The sequence below is a fragment of the Chenopodium quinoa genome, unplaced genomic scaffold (assembly GCF_001683475.1).
Source record: "Chenopodium quinoa cultivar QQ74 unplaced genomic scaffold, ASM168347v1, whole genome shotgun sequence".
Classification (NCBI taxonomy): Eukaryota; Viridiplantae; Streptophyta; class Magnoliopsida; order Caryophyllales; family Amaranthaceae; genus Chenopodium; species Chenopodium quinoa.
In genome coordinates, this window is record NW_018742381.1 from 2,037,010 (window position 1) to 2,053,874 (window position 16,865).

The following is a 16,865-nucleotide window of genomic DNA, read 5'->3' on the forward strand; positions in this document are numbered from 1 at the left end:
CTCAAATTTGAGTTTTGAAAAAGACACAGGAAGCCAAGAAGAGGAGCAGGAGGTTATAGATGGGTCAAAGGGGAAGTGTTCTGCAAATACCCCAAACAAAATTTCAAGTGATGTTGAGAGAAAGGAAGAGGTCCACTCTTCTATGGAAGTCACTACTGTCTCACCTAGTTTATCTACTTCAAGCTCCAATCCAACAATCTCCATTTCCAATGCAAGTCCATGGGCAATTCAAGGAGGATAAGTCGGCATTCAGTTAGAAAGAAGGCTCCTCGACAATGGAAGGAGGGAAAGAGAAGAAGGACGTTCCCGAGTAGTGTTGTCCCTACCATTTCTACTAACATGATTTCTAGTTGCAGGTCCCATATTGGCAAGAAGAGGAAGAATATTAAACCCCCATTTCTGATCCCCCACCCTACTTAAAAAAAAGTTTGCTTCGAATGTAGTGGGTATGTATTAGAGCATGTGCAATGGAGGAGATTCACCCTCCTCTTAGCCTTATCTCTCCTCTTAAGAGGAATCCCCTTCGTTGAAGAGGTGAAATGGGGAGTCCTCTTAGGAAGAGGAATATGGTAAATCCTCTTTGGGAAGAGGAAGAAGAGATGGGGAAGGAGACAAGCAAGAGCGACGTGGCAGCTTCCTGCTGGCTGGCCGGGCTAGCAGGGGCCCACGTGTTGCTTGCTTTTGCTGACATTTGTTTTTTTGTAATTGGTTGACATTTACAACGGTTAAAATTATTCAAACGGTAAAAAAAAAAACGATAACTTATTTTAAAAAAAAAACAACAACGGTTATTTTTTTTTTCTCTATAAAATGAACCTAAATTTGTCATATTTTCAAAATCTTTTTACATAATGTATTGCAATGTTCCTTTCTAACTATTTATTATATGTGTGACGACCGTTCTATTTACTAATTACGCATTTTAAATTATCATTAATTGTACATTTTTGTAATATATTAACATTGTCATTAATCTAATTATAATAATTTGTCATATTAAATTTGCAAATATCAAATTTAATACAAGATGGTGGGGCATAAAAATAGAAAGGAAGGGGATTCATGAATCCCCTTTGTTGTGGGAAAAAATAAAGAAAGAGGAAGAGGAAGAGGATGGAGATAGTGAAAAATGATGTGGAAGAAAGAGAAATGATGTGTCAAAAGGAGAGAATGAGAGAGAAGAATTAAGGGATTCATGAATCCCCACCATTGTACATGCTCTTAGTGAAACTCATTTTCACCACTGTTCAAAAAAAATAATAGGGGGGGAGTATTAGAAAATGGGAATTGGAATAGGTGAGAAATGACTAAAATGCCATTTAACATATTTATGGGAAGAAATTTTAGTGAAGGTATTTTTGTAAACTTATAATATATTCTTTACCTATTACCATTTAACTACCAAACAAGGCATCAGTATTATTCTTAGAAATTCACAACAACAAATTCCCATTATTTATCCCAACCTCAATTTCCCAAACTCGCATTCCCACGTACCAAATTGAATTAATGAGTACTAAATAAGTAGTGTACTAAAATCATTTCTTGTAAATGTGTGATTATTTTTTCCACCGCTCAATTACATAAATAAATAGATAGATAAATAAATAAATAAATGCTACAAACAAGATAACATGGTGCAACTATGCAATAAAGGTGCAAATTATGAATAATGAAGTAGCTAGTCTATGTAAATTGAGGCGGCTTCTAGGTTGGTTGTTCCTTTATGTCCAACAAAAATCATTCTCCATATTGTCGATCTTTAGTATTGTTCACATCATCTACAACAGTCTTTCATATTTTGGCATTTTTCTTCCTATTTTCATCCATAATCATCATTTGTGGGGCATTTTACTCCACTTTCTTTATTCTCTATTACATGAACGAAAGCTACATTTTTATCGTTTTCCTCAGCTCGTAATAAATAATGATGACTATCATAATAATTTTGAGTCAAATTAATAACCAAAAAACCATCAGATTAATTGCAGTAAATTATTTTTATTTAAAAAATGTTACATCCAATATCAAATAGGCCAGTATATCAGTATATGTGCCAGGTTTACTTTGTTAATGAGGAAAGACTGAAGAGTGGTAATTGTACGAATTCTAGTTATCAAAAATTTCTAACATTATCATTATACTCTTTAATTAGGAACTTTGACATATAGTTTTAAAAACGGATTTTTCACCGTATCGCACTGAATTATTTCGTAATTCACCATATACCACACAAAATTTTCTAATACACCAAATACCAATGAGTTTTTGGTACATGTCACAACATGCTAATAATGCCACGTGGCAGCTTATGATAGGTTCCTTTCTAAATTATTTAATTAATTATCAAATAAAAAAAATAAAAACCACAAAATAACAAAAAATAATTAAAAAAAAAAAAAAAACAAAACCTGCTGCCAACAGCCAGCCCATTCCGGCCACCTAACCGCCAAACCCCCTTGCCGCAGCCAAACAAACTCTATTTCAATAAAAAAAAAATACACATCAACCAAAATCGCAACCCCAATTTCGCAACAATTTTCAAGCAATTACATTTCATAAATGTCTTCAATTCGTGAATTGATTAATCAAATAAATTGTAATTGGGTTAAATCTGAAGAATAAGAGTTGTCCTTTGAAAATTGAGGAAGAAGGGTCAGGTTTTTTCCGGGGGAGGTGGTTTTTTAAGGGGTTTTCGAGTGGAGGAAGAGATCTCAAGGGAGGGAGTGGTCGTCCGAAAATGAGAAAAGGAGATAAGGAGGGAGGTTGGGGGTCCCAAAACGGCGCGTAGGGAAGGGAATTAGCGGCGCAGGGCGGTGATTTTTGGGGTTTGGCTGGTGGCCGGAATTGGGAGGGTTTTTATTGGTGGTTTCGGGGAGGGGGGATGGTGGATTAGATGGTAGTGGCCGAAGCAGCGACTCTAGTAGAGGGGGAGGTCCGGCGGTGGTCCAACGAAGGAGGTGGTTGGGCTGGGCGGCCTGCCGGAACTCTTAGGGTGGTTGGGGTTTTGGCTGGGTGGCTGAGTTGGTGGTGTTTTATATATTTTTTAATTTTTTTTAAAGTTAGTAAATTAAATCAATAACATTAATAATCACCAATTACAAGTTGTCACGTGGCATAATTAACGTTGATGACTAATACCGTTAACGGAAATGGCATGTTGTGACATTTACCTAAAACCCAGTGGTATTTTGTGTATTAGAAAATTTTGTGTGATATATGGTGAATTACGAAATAACTCAGTGGTATACGGTGAAAAATCCGTTTAAAAAAATATGATGATAGATATGAAGTGAACAGATAATCAATCTTCCATATATCCATCACATAATAGATTACAAAATAACATGTATTACTTTTAACGTTCATATCTACCACTTATCAACATCATTATAACGTACAACCAAGCTTGCTTGGTGAATTTGATGGGAAACTCATTTTGTGACTTTGAGGTTACAAGCCCGGCCCCCATCAACTACATTTGCTTGCGAGTTGGGAAATTTTCTTTACCTCCCCTCTTTACTTTCAAGCATTGACCTATAAAGCTAAACTGACTTAACTTACCTAAAAAAAAATATGATTATAACGCATCCATTCATCTTACCTTAAAAGAAACATTATTATAACATACCCACTTTACCTACATACCTAATACACATCCAGTGCAATCCAGTGCAAAATTCACAATGTTGTGCATACATCTAGCATTGACATTAAACTTTACCACAATACCACACCCTTAGAAATTTAGAATTAGGAAATGATATGTTAAAGTACCAAAGCATGCCCCCCACCCCCCAAAAAACAAAACTTGTAGTCTTTCTACTACGGGCGGGACTTTTCAAACCGAACCGTGAAATCGCCCGTTACCGAATCGAACCATCTGGATCGAACCGTATATAAACCGCTAATTGTAAATCGATAACCGAACTGAACCGTACAATATCAAACCAAAACCGAATCGAACCGCTTATTGTCAACCCGTTACGGACCGTAAACCGATAGCAAACCAAACTGCTCAAAACCGAACCGAATGGTTTATAAACCCGTTATTGACCCGAACCGTTTATAAACCGAAACCGTTTAAACCGTAGAAAAAACTGTTTAAACCGAACCATTTGTAACCCGCTAACCGTTTAAACCGACCCGTTTATGGACCGAAACCGTTTAAACCCAAGGAAAAAACCGTTTAAACCGAACCGTTGTAATCAGCTAAACGTCTAAACCGAACCGCTATAACCCGTTAAACCGTTAAAATCGAACTGTTTTCGAATCGCAACCTGTTTAAACCGATCCGATTACAAGATGCTTAATTCAAATTGAATTAGTTATAACCTAAATACAATTAATGTTAATAAATGTAGATCTAATCAAACGACTTAGGTTTATACAATGGTTTATATCACTTAGGCCAACGACATTATCAATGCCGTTTTAGATTACTTATATATTTTAATTAATATCAAATGTAACATACTAGTATTATATATATACTTTAATTTAACAAAGGTAACAATGAATATAAATTTAAAATAAATAACTTTAATTATTCCAAAAAATACATTTCATCTACATTTTACATTAAAAATAAATAAGTTTAGGATTTACATATGATCATAAATTATCCTAATAACAAAATTTAACCTAAAAAAACATTCCTAAAAACAAAAGGCAGCAACAATCTTGTAGCAGCAGCACAACACCCAAGAGCAGAAGAAATAGCAGCAACAAGCAGGAACCAGCTCAGGCACCAACAGATCAACAACTTAGCAGAAGCAAGCAACAATATAAGCAGAAGGGACTCAGCAGGAACAACAACCAAAAGCAGATAAGCTGCTCACAAAACATCAGTTCAACCAACTTTAGAACTAATTTTTGTTTTTAAAAATTGCTCTCAGATTTACGTTTATCGTATCATCACTGAGCAATGGGTGTTTTAACTTAAAACTTGAAAAATGCTGCCAGCAAGTACAAATACATTGAAGTCTCAACATAAATGACAAAGGCAACGATGATTCAAGATAAATTAAAACAACAAGCATAAGAAACAGCAGCAACAAAACTTATCATAAGTTCATAACACAAAAGGCAGCAACAATACTGAAGCAGCAACACAGCACCCAAGAGCAGAAGAAACAGCAGCAGCCTCAAGCTGGCAGGAGGCAAGAACCAGCTCAGGCAGCAACAGATCATCAGCTTAGTAGAAGCAGGCAACAAAATAGGCAGAAGCAACTCAGCAGGGACAACAACCAAAATGCAAAAGCAGATTAGTAGCTCACAAAACAAGTTCAATCAACTTCAAAACTAATTTTTGTTTTTTAAAATTGCTCTCAGATTTACATTTATCGTATCACCACTGAGCAATGGTTGTTTTAACTTAAAACTTGAAAAATGCTGCCAGCAAGTACCAAAATACATTGAAGTCTCAACATAAATGACAAGGGCAACGATTTTAACTTAAATCTTGAACAATGCTACAAGCAAGTCTCAAAATAAATGACAAGGGCAACAATTTTTCAAGATTGAATAAAACAACCACAGTGAGGCAACAGCAATAAGTACATATATAACAACGGCCACAGTGAGGCAACACAGTACTGCTGCACAAATACTAGTTATGTAGATGAAGCACTTTCTGCTTCAATCTCTTTACCAACAAGGAGGACATCTTCCTCAAAATCCCCTTGATAACCACGACACCAATTTTGGGTGGTAACCAATGCCTCAACATTCTTTGGCAAAAGCTTACCCCTATATTTGTTCAAAATACGACCACCCAAACTAAAAGAAGATTCGGAGGCCACCGATGTAATAGGAAAGGCCAAAACATCCCTTGCTATATTAGCTAAAATAGGAAGAGAAGAAGCTTGAGATTTCCAATACTTGAGAACATCAAAATGTTCCCCTTGAATTAATCGCGAACGAGGTCCATTCAAATATGACTCAAGATCAGCCATAGGGAATCTAGTTGAATCACCATATCCGTCATCAATCTCATCATCAATCTCACACAACTGAAATAGTTTTATTTATTAAAAGTTAAATTATGACATTACAAATAAAAATAAAAGACTGCCATTAATATTGTATAACATAATTACCGTGAAAATATTTTGAGAACTCAACATGCGATTAGAATTTTCAGATTGAGCTGTGTCGGAAGAGGCAGGATTTCTGCAACTTGTACTAGATACAGCAGAATAAAATTTATAAAGGTCATAAAGAGCTTCCTTAATCATCTTAATCTTTTCGTCGCATGCCTCACCATCATACAACGAGTTCAACATATTTCTCACTCGATACAGCTTATAACGAGGATCAAGAGCAATAGCAACAGAAAGAATCAAACTATAATCCTCCCAATAACCCTCAAACTTCTCAAGCATAACTACTGCCATGGGTGCAAGTTTAGGGTCTTTATAGGCTTGAGTTATAGCGTACTCAATTTTTAAAACACTAACAAAATACAAATTAGCAGTGGGATATTCAGTACCAGAAAATAACACAGTAATATCATTAAATGGCCGAAGGAAATCGTAAATTTTTTGAATGGTATCCCATTCATCAGCATCAAGTCTATAAGAAATACCCAAAAACCTACTAGTATATAGAATCAAGGCATCCTTAGCTTCTAAGGCTTTTCGGAGCATTGTATAAGTGGTATTCCAACGAGTCACAACATCGAGACATAACTTACCATTAAAAGCACACTCTAACTCAGACAAAGCATGCTCAAATTGAGTTAATCTAGAATCAGAAGCATCAATATATTTAACAACCTCACGCAATTTTCCAACACTTTCATGAACTTCTTTTAAACCTCTTTGAACAATAAGATTTAAAACATGAGCTGAACATCGAACATGAAAGAATTTACCATTACAAGGAAGAGGAGAGCATTGCATTAATTCTTTTTTCAAATATTCAACCATAACAGTCATAGAACGAGCATTATCAACAATTATTGAAAAAGCCTTACCTTGAACATTCCACTCTTTGATTAGTTTAAACACAAACTTTCCAACCTTAACACCAGTATGGGGAGGGCCACAATATCTAAAATTTAAAATTTTAGACCTAAGAGACCAACTGTTATCAACATAATGAGCAGTCAAAGTGAGATAGCCTCGGTTAGTACATGCAGTCCACAAGTCACATGTAAAGCTAACTCTACCAGAAACATTAGCCAAAGTCTCATGCAACAAGGATTTATATTTATCATGCTCAGCAATACAATACTTTAACATAGTTTTTCTACAAACATGTTGCACCTTAGGATTCAAATATGCATGAAGTTCCCTAAGATATTCATGCTCTACAATATTTAAAGGATATGCATGGCAGATTATAGCTTTAGCAAACTTTTGTAAATAAGTCTTTTGATCAAATGCTGATTCTTCACCTTGTTGGAGACCATGCTTTAGCAAGCATGCATTAATATGAGTTCTACAAGTTGAAGTACTTGATTTACCAGGTGCTTTATATTCTTTGCCACACAAATTACAACGAGCATATTCTACCTTTTCATTACCTACCGTCTTTAAAAAAAAGTGTAATGCTTCCATATACCTGAGGTTCTTTGACGTTAGTAGTGATAATGCTGGTATTATGAGCATCATCAACCGGGCCAGAGGCAGCTTTAGAGCTTACAGTATCAACATTTGATTGTCTCTCATAGTCAAATTCATCATACTCGTGAGACATGACTTAAACAAAACAAAAAAAAAAAAAAAAAAAAACTGCATGTTTAAGTATTAAGTACCAAATGAAGTGACACAGATTCTACTAATAGTGAGCAATTGAGCATGCAACCTTGTCAATACACATACAAGTATAAAAACTGATACAATCATACAAATATACAACCATCAACATTCATAAATCATAATACCTTTTGGTTCCCTTTTATTTATTACAAAAAAAGCATACAACAACAAACCAAATAAACCCTATGATTCTTTCAACAATTTTTTCAATACCACTTTATCAAACTAAAATAGCACACTATCACAAGTTGTGTCAAAATTATAAAGTACCGAACAACTACAATCTATCAAGAATATGTCAAAAATGAAACTAGAAAAACCAATCAATTCAATCTTCTTCATTTTCTCTAAAGTTCCAGATCTGTTACCAGTTATTTAAACTTCAAGGCAAACGGAAATATGAATAAACATATTAATTGAAAGAATAGCAATTTATCAGATGTAATTAACTGTTGGAACTTATTTGATTATTATCAACATTGTTCAATTACACAATTGAAACAGCAAATTAGCAACAACCAGCAAAATAACCAATCTATTTCTTCAAATCCAATAAAATTAAAATCCTAAAACAAGAAATCTAACCACCAAACCCATAAACAATAAACCAGAAACTAAATAAAAAACAGAACTTAGAAAAAAAAAATCAAAACTTAGAATAAGAAAAATACCTTATATAACCGTGAGTACAGGATAATATGACAGATCTACAAAAAAAAAGAAAAAAAATTAGAACTTAAAAAAAAAACAGAAATTATACATTGCAAAAGAATAAAAGAACAAAAGAATTAGAACTTCCAAAAAAAAGCAGAAATTATAATTTACAAAATAATAAATGAAAAAACAGAACTTAGAAAAAAAAAATCAGAACTTAGAATAAGAAAAATGCCTTATATAACCGTGAGTACAGGATAATATGATAGATCTACAAAAAAAAGAAAAAAAATATAAAACTTCCAAAAATGCAGAAATTATACATTGCAAAAGAATAAATGAACAAAAGAATTAGAACTTCCAAAAAAAAGCTTAAATTATAAATTACAAAAGAATAAATGAAAAAACAGAACTTACAAAATTAAAAAAAAAAGATGGTAGGGTCGCCGTTCGTCGTTCAGGCGTTCACCGTTCATATTCATAGGGAGAGAGATTTAAAGGCACAAGGATGATGGAGAGGGAGATTCAGAGGCGTGGGAAATAGGAGAGATTCAGATGAAGAGGGAGATAACTTAGGAAGTTAGGAGAGAGAGTCGTTTGAGACTTTGAGTGGATTCAGAGGCGTGGTTACTTTGTTTTTTCTAGGTTTAGGTTTTACTTGTTCCCCTAGATCTAACCGTCCATATTCAATCTCAGCATCTCACCATTCATTTTTTTTTTTTTTTTTTTTTTTTTGTGGTAGTAACGATCCAGAATGTTCATCTAGATCTAACGGTCCAGATTTTTTTGTGCTTTTCGAGGTCTTTTTGAATTTTTTTAAAATATATTATTATTATTATTATTATTATTATTATTATTTTGAGGGATTATTATTATTATTATTATTATTATTGTTGTTGTTGTTGTTATTATTATTACTACTACTATTATTATTATTAGTATTATTATAACTATTATATTATTATTATTATTATTATTGTTAGTATAATTATGTGTTAATATTATTATTAGTACTACTACTACTACTACTACTACTAATATTACTACTTATAAATTGTAAGAAACGCAAATGTTTCAAAATTGAAATTGATTCAATACGACATAGTTAATGTATATCAATATCTGACATCACTATTTGTATATATATCTGTGAGTCTGTGACTGTATATGTAATAAACTAATAAGTAATAAGTAATAACTAATAACGTAATGAAATCTAACCGTTGTATATTTGTACATTAGTACTGCATAATGATTTCATCACCACTTTAGTGATTTCGTGATTTCGTCCATTTAGCTTATCAAGCTGTTTGAGTTAGTAATCTAAATAAAGTAACAAACTAAATAACTAATCCATTTAATCTCGTGTAACTTATAAATTATAAGAAATGCAAATGTTTGGAAATTGAATTTGATTCAATGCGATATTGTTAATGTATATGTATTATGTATATCATTATACGTGTATCTGTATATGTAACAAATAATAATATATGGTACGAATGTACGATTGGTATCATACTATCATTGCCTCATTGAATCATTGGTATGTACATATAATCGATAAACATATCTGATTATTAAAACTTAAAAGTTTAAAACACTTGTTGATCGATCTAGTTGAATACTTGTACATTCTTAATTATCGATTTATCATATTCTAAGTATCAACTCATTACATCATGGTCATGACTCGATCTTTAAAACAATCATGACCCAAACAGCTTATAAACCGAACCGACATGATCCAAACCATTTATAAACCGAACCAATTGAACTGGGTAAACCCGCCCCTAAACCGGCCCATTTCAAACTGAACCTGCATGATCTGTACCGTTTATAAACCGAACCGACATTGACCCGGGTAAACCCGCCCCTAAACTTACCCATTCAAAACAAACCGGCATGATCCAAACCGTTTGTAAACCGAATTGACATCGACCCGGGTAAACCCGCCCCCTAAACCGACCCGTATCAAACCAAACCGGCATGATTCGAATAGTTTATAAACCGACCCGCTTATGACCCAAACTGAATTTAAACCGTAATGAAATAAACTGAAACCAAACCGACCCGTGACTAACCCAAACCGAACCGAACCGACTCGTCAGCTAAATAAAACCGTTTCAATCCGAACCGCTCCAAACCGAAACAGACTCAAACCAAGGTCAAACCGAACCGCCAGACCGAAGTCCCACCCCTACTTTCTACTTATCCATTCAATAGGTACTTGGATAAATAGTGGCAGCAGTTGCTAGCTGCCGACTACTAAGTGCCAATAAGCTACGGTGTGATAAATTGATACGTGGAATAAGGACGAGTACTCTTTCCCTCTGAAGCCAACCAAATATGTTAAAGCCCAAAGCCTACCGTTGCATGGTTGAAGATTCACTTATGTTTGTACAAGTTAAGATGCATGGACGCTTCACTCAATAGTCGTGTTCATGTTGTGTCCGTGTTTGATATCGTGTCGGTAATCAACACTCGTTCGACATCTCGGACACACCAAAAAACCGTGTTTAATTTTTTAATATATTTGGACACTTTGAGATGGACCGTGTCTTACTATGATATACGACCCGTTTGCTTTTTTAAACGCTATTTCATCTTTAACTTTTTTAATTAAAAAATTAAAGTAAATTAAGAGAGAAAAAGATAAGAGTTTATAATATGGATTTCTTCATAGCACATTATTGAATGTGAACTAAAAAAAAAGTATAAGATAATGTAAATAGGATAGTGTGTGATCCAATAAGAGGACCGTATGACAATATAGAACTAGATAGGGAAAGAGATCAACTGTGTAAGTATGCTATGATTATTGGTTTGTAAATTATACTTCCTCCACTTTTTTTATAGTTGCAACACTTTGATTTTTACACTATTCATGTGTTTCACTCTGACTAGTTTTGACGGTTTATAGTTAAGTAAAAATATAGTCATGTGGGATCTTGTTAGATTCGTCTCAATTTATACAATTATAATATCAAATGTTTATAGTTTTTACATATTGGTAATTAAAGATATTAACGATTGAAAACATGCATCGGCAAGCGTGAAAAGAGAAGTGTTGCAACTATAAAAAAAAACAGAGGAAGTATAATATTTGGATTTATGATTTTAAGTGTAGGTCATGTTTATTTTATTATTATTATTATTTTATTTTATTATTTTATTTTTTTGCTTATTTAAAGATGATGCAATACTAAATTCTAATTGTGGAAAGCTAAACGTCGCCCTCGAATATCTAACTAACGCCCGCAAATAAAATAAATTTTACAAATTTACCCTTGTATTTAAAAAAAAAAAAATTACCCCCCTCAAACATAATTTACCCACCATCACTACCTCTTCTCTCTCTAAACCACCACCACCACCTCCTTTTACCACCCACTACTACCACCACCACCCCCTCCTCTTTTAACCACCAACCACCACCTCCTTTAATCTTCGGTTTCTCAATCTACACAGCCGCAAATATGACGAGGAAGGACAAGGGGAAGGTGGTCGCCGAAGACAAGATTTTTTTTTTCCTGAAATCGGGTACAAACACCCTGTTTTTTCAAACAACCTAGGCTCAAACGCCTAGTTCATTCGAAAAACCGTATGGTTGTACGAAAGATCTGGACGGTTGAGATGAATCGCTTAGAAAATTCAAACAACCACAACAATAAAAAAAATCGAAACCCAGGCAAACGCTTAGGATTTTCGATAACCCTAGGCTGAAACGCCTAGTTTTTTCGAAACTTCCTAGGATGTTCGAAAAAACTAGGCGTTTCAGCCTAGGGTTTTCGAAAATCCTAGGCATTTGCCTGGGTTTCGAATTTTAAAATTTTTTTATCAGCACACACCGAGTCCATATGGTTCGACGAGCCTTCAGCGAGCAACATAGGTTGTGTTTCCAGTATTTCGTCGTCGTCCATAAGATCCAATAAATTTGATTTTGCAAAATTTAATAAATTTGTTTGATTTTGAAAATAACGGTGGTTGGTCCGATGATCGTTGGTGGTCGTTGACCACTAGAGAGAACGGTTAAAATTTTTGTGTACGGTAAAAGTATGATATTGAGGTAAAATTAATTATTTTAATAATTGTTATTATAAGGATAAGTACGTAATGTTATGTTATTTTGCGGGCGTTAGTTAGATATTCGAGGGAGATATTTAACAACCCCCTTCTAATTTGATATTAGATATTCTAGTGAACTAATAATAATTGAATTCAATAAACTATCAAATTCTATTTTATATATATGGAAAATTTGGTTTAAATAATCCAACCTTTTGCCCGTTCAAATCTATGTATCCAACCTTTGAATTATTTCTGAATAATCTGAGTTTTGGGGAGTGTTCTATTTGATTAGGCCAAGATGACCGGTTACCTTCTCTTCAAGTAATTTTATTTATTTATTTATTTTTTTACAATTTTTTAACAAAAAATGAATTTAAAAAAATCAAAAATTGTTATAAAATATTTGTGGGTGCCCATTATGCTCCTGTATTCTCTAGAATAATCTAGGTCTAGGGTTTTATTGGAGAATAAAACCCTAGTTAGTGTTATGTATATATATCCCTTAATATATGGAAGAATAGAACGATTTATTCTCTATCGATTCTCTCTATTTTACAATACATTATTAGCTCTAACCTTAACCAATTGAGCAATCTGACGAAACCAACCTAACTTTACTCATTTCTACTAAACAGGGTAACTCTACATTCCTATTCTCTTGCCCACAAATATTATTGAATTTGTCTGTTATTGTCCTACTTTAACTAAATTAATTATGGGGTGTATTAGGCATTTAGGCTTGTTATTCGATCTCATATGCTTCGTATGTTTTTTTGACGGGATATGCTTTGTATTAAAGTATGATGTTTATATAGTATGGAAATTAAATCTGCTTTTCGATTTATTTCGGCTAATTTATCTTATTTGAATATGTATACTTTTGAAATCAGTTAGTGGTTTCATACTTTCATTATCAATTTCCATTGCATTCTTTGATTAGATGATCATAGTATGTTTATTTTGAATTGAATATTCAATAATGTTAATTATAGGTTTATTCTGGCCCTTTTTGGAATATTCGATTACCACCACTATGTTGAATAGGACGATTTAGAACCCTACTTACCTTTTTAGTGGAATTTCAAGTTTTGTTGAAATTTTGCATTACTAAACATTGATTGTTAACTCAACTTTATTATGAATTTCATCCTATATAAACTTGTGCGCTACTCACAAGTATTTTGTCACGCATTGATTAATTCTGGTTGATTATATATATACTTTTAGTTGGATGGTATATTTGTGTGTCAATTTTCTAATATATTATGCATAGCCTCTAGACTATAATTAATAATACAATAAACTTTTATAATGAATTGGAACAAATTAAGTAACTTTGACGGTAGAGTGGTAGATTTTCAGATTTACACTACATGATCATGCTTGATTTAATTTAGCTTTTATTGATGACTTGATCTCTAGAAGTTTATTGTACATACACAACTTAATTTTTTTTTTCACCTGCTGGCATGCAACACACTGCTAATATTTGTCAGTGTATGAGTAATACGTTTTAGAGTATACTAGTATTTTTGTTTGGTATGAGTGGTCATGTATAAATTCCTAATAATCTTTATACTAATACAATATTATGTTTAGGGATGTTAGTGGGGCGGGTCAAATAGGAGACCCGCCCCATCCCCTCCCCAACGGGGCGGGGATGGGTCTTGGTTTGGCAGGTGATAGAGTGGGGATGGGGATAAATACCATACTCGCCATGGGTGGTGGGGCGGGGGTGGATTTTAGGTTGTACCCGCCCCATCCCCGCCCCGCCCCGCCCGCCCCACTTCGTACCCGCCCCATCCCCACCCACTCCACTTCGTATCCGCCCCATCCCCACCCACCCCACTTCGTACCCGTCTCATCCCCACATCCATATATTTTTAAAAACAAAATTATATATACTTTTATACTATTTTATAAAAAAAATTATGTAAAATTAAATAGTAAATATAATATTTGTAATACACTTATATTATAAACAAAAAAATGTGTAATATTAACAATAATTTTTTTGTTTTTACAATCTTTTTAATTTATGAAGGATTGTGTATTTGGGAGGCGGGGATTAGGCGGGTCTTAGGTGGGGATTAGGTGGGGGTGGATATCCAAGTGGGGGTTGGGGCGGGGATGGTTTTGGAATTGTACCTGTCGGGGCGGGGATGGTTTTGGAATTATACCTGCCGGGGCGGGGATGGAGATGAATTTTAGACCCGCCGCGGGGATGGGGATGGGGATGGGTATGAAAATTTTATATGGGGATGGGGATGAGAATGCCAACATCCACCCCGCCCCGCCCCATTGACATCCCTAGTTATGTTACCTCTAAGTCCTTTTTCTTTTAATTCGTAATATTTTTTTATATATATAATAAGCTATGTCCAATCTTGCAAAGTAGAATTTATTACTCTTGATATTATCAGGAATAATTAGTTGTCTTAGATTGGATGTTGAAACACTTATAGATGTAAAAGTGCTTGGAAATAATACTACAAAAGAAAATATTTTCAAGCATAGTATGAGATAGTAGTCAATATTATGAGTATATGTTTAATTGAACACTATAGTTTTTGGACTAATCTTAATGAGAATGATTTAATCCTTTGAAGATTGTTATATTCCTTATTTAATTAGGGAGATTACTTATGATGGTGTCATAACCTCTTTGGCGACATGTTATTATTCTTGACGACCCCAAATAATGCTACTAATTGTTTAAAGATAAATTTGAGCAAATTTTTTTTTTTTTTTTAAATTGTTAATTAGATGTGAAAGAAATTGATAGGTTCTAATGACAATGACTATTACATGAGATACATATAATAGGGAAGACAAGTAGTATATTACTAGTAACTTGCAAGCCGATATCCTATAATTGCATCCTTTTTTTCCACTTTAGGAAAGAAGTTCCAGATTTTATTCAAGTACACGAATTACAATTGACTTGAACTTGGTACCATGGTCATATTATTAGTTAAGTTTATATTATTATGAAGCATATTATCATGATTTATATATAGATTGTGTGATTTCATTCCATTATACATGAAGATGAATTATTGAACAGACATGTAAATTGAACATGAAATTCTTGTACATATGGACTAGAAGTTCCTTTACGAAAACATGTGTATGACCTATTAATCCTCTGTTCACAAAATTAATGTGTTCCTATGTACACCAATAATGTCATGTGAGAGTATACAAAGATTTTGGATGGATATTGTTGATACTGAACTTTGGGTAAGAATTAGTGTTTCATAGCTAACTAGTCTTACTAGCTCATTCCTAGAAATGAATGAGAATAGCAAGTATGTTTGCATTGTGTGTTTCTTGATTATATATAATTCATGGAAAAGTTCATAACAATATATTTGAGCAAGAAATAGTGTATGTTATGAGTTCAAGAAATTAATCATGATATTGTGAGCAACTTATTACTTGAAAAATGTATTTATTGTGCCCATAGTTTTAAGGATTTTCAATATAAAGATTAATATATATAATTGGGCAATAAGAACATATAAGAGTTTTATAAGAATGATTTTATTTTGTTCGATACATGATATTGCCAAAATAAGTTATGACTTAAAAGGTGCAAGGGTTTATAAAGGTTATTGGATTAATAATATACCCCCATATGCAAGGATCAGGGGGAGATAGCATTTATTTTATTATTATATATAATCCTTGTACATAAATAATAAGATACATTGATGGTTAGTTTGGTACATACATTAGCTTAAATATCAATTATTTAATTAATAGAGACGGCCTAATAATTATTAAATATTTATAATGACATCATCCTAAAGATGGTTATGAAAAAATGTCATTGACTATATATCATATGTAAATGCTCCAACTAAAATTAATGTCCCAGAAGGACAACATCATTTGCTAATGAACCTAAAGCACGTCTAAAGCGTGGTAGTTCAACAAGTTCCAAAGATAAGAATTCTTGAAACAAGAAAGGAGCAATTATTGACAATAGCAAATTTGAGGAAGTGATACATTTTGATAGATCTTAGAAGAGATTATGTTTACTAAAAATTGATATGTACCAAGATTATATAAAATACTACAGAATAGTATAAAATGTCCGACAAGCTTAGCATGTATCAAGATTATAGTCAAAATTCTTGTAGAGTATGAGTTAATAGATCAAATATTAGTTGATTGTCTTGCCAATTGTATAAAGAAACACATGTTGGTGTTCTAATATCACATCATATTCATGGCCATGCATAAAGTAAGTTTAATAAAGTGATCACTAATAATGTTGGAAAACTGACCAGAGTTCAATTTCGGAGAAGTGATTGGATGTGATAACTAAATTAGGCCATCCGGGGTTAATAATTACCCGTTATGGAA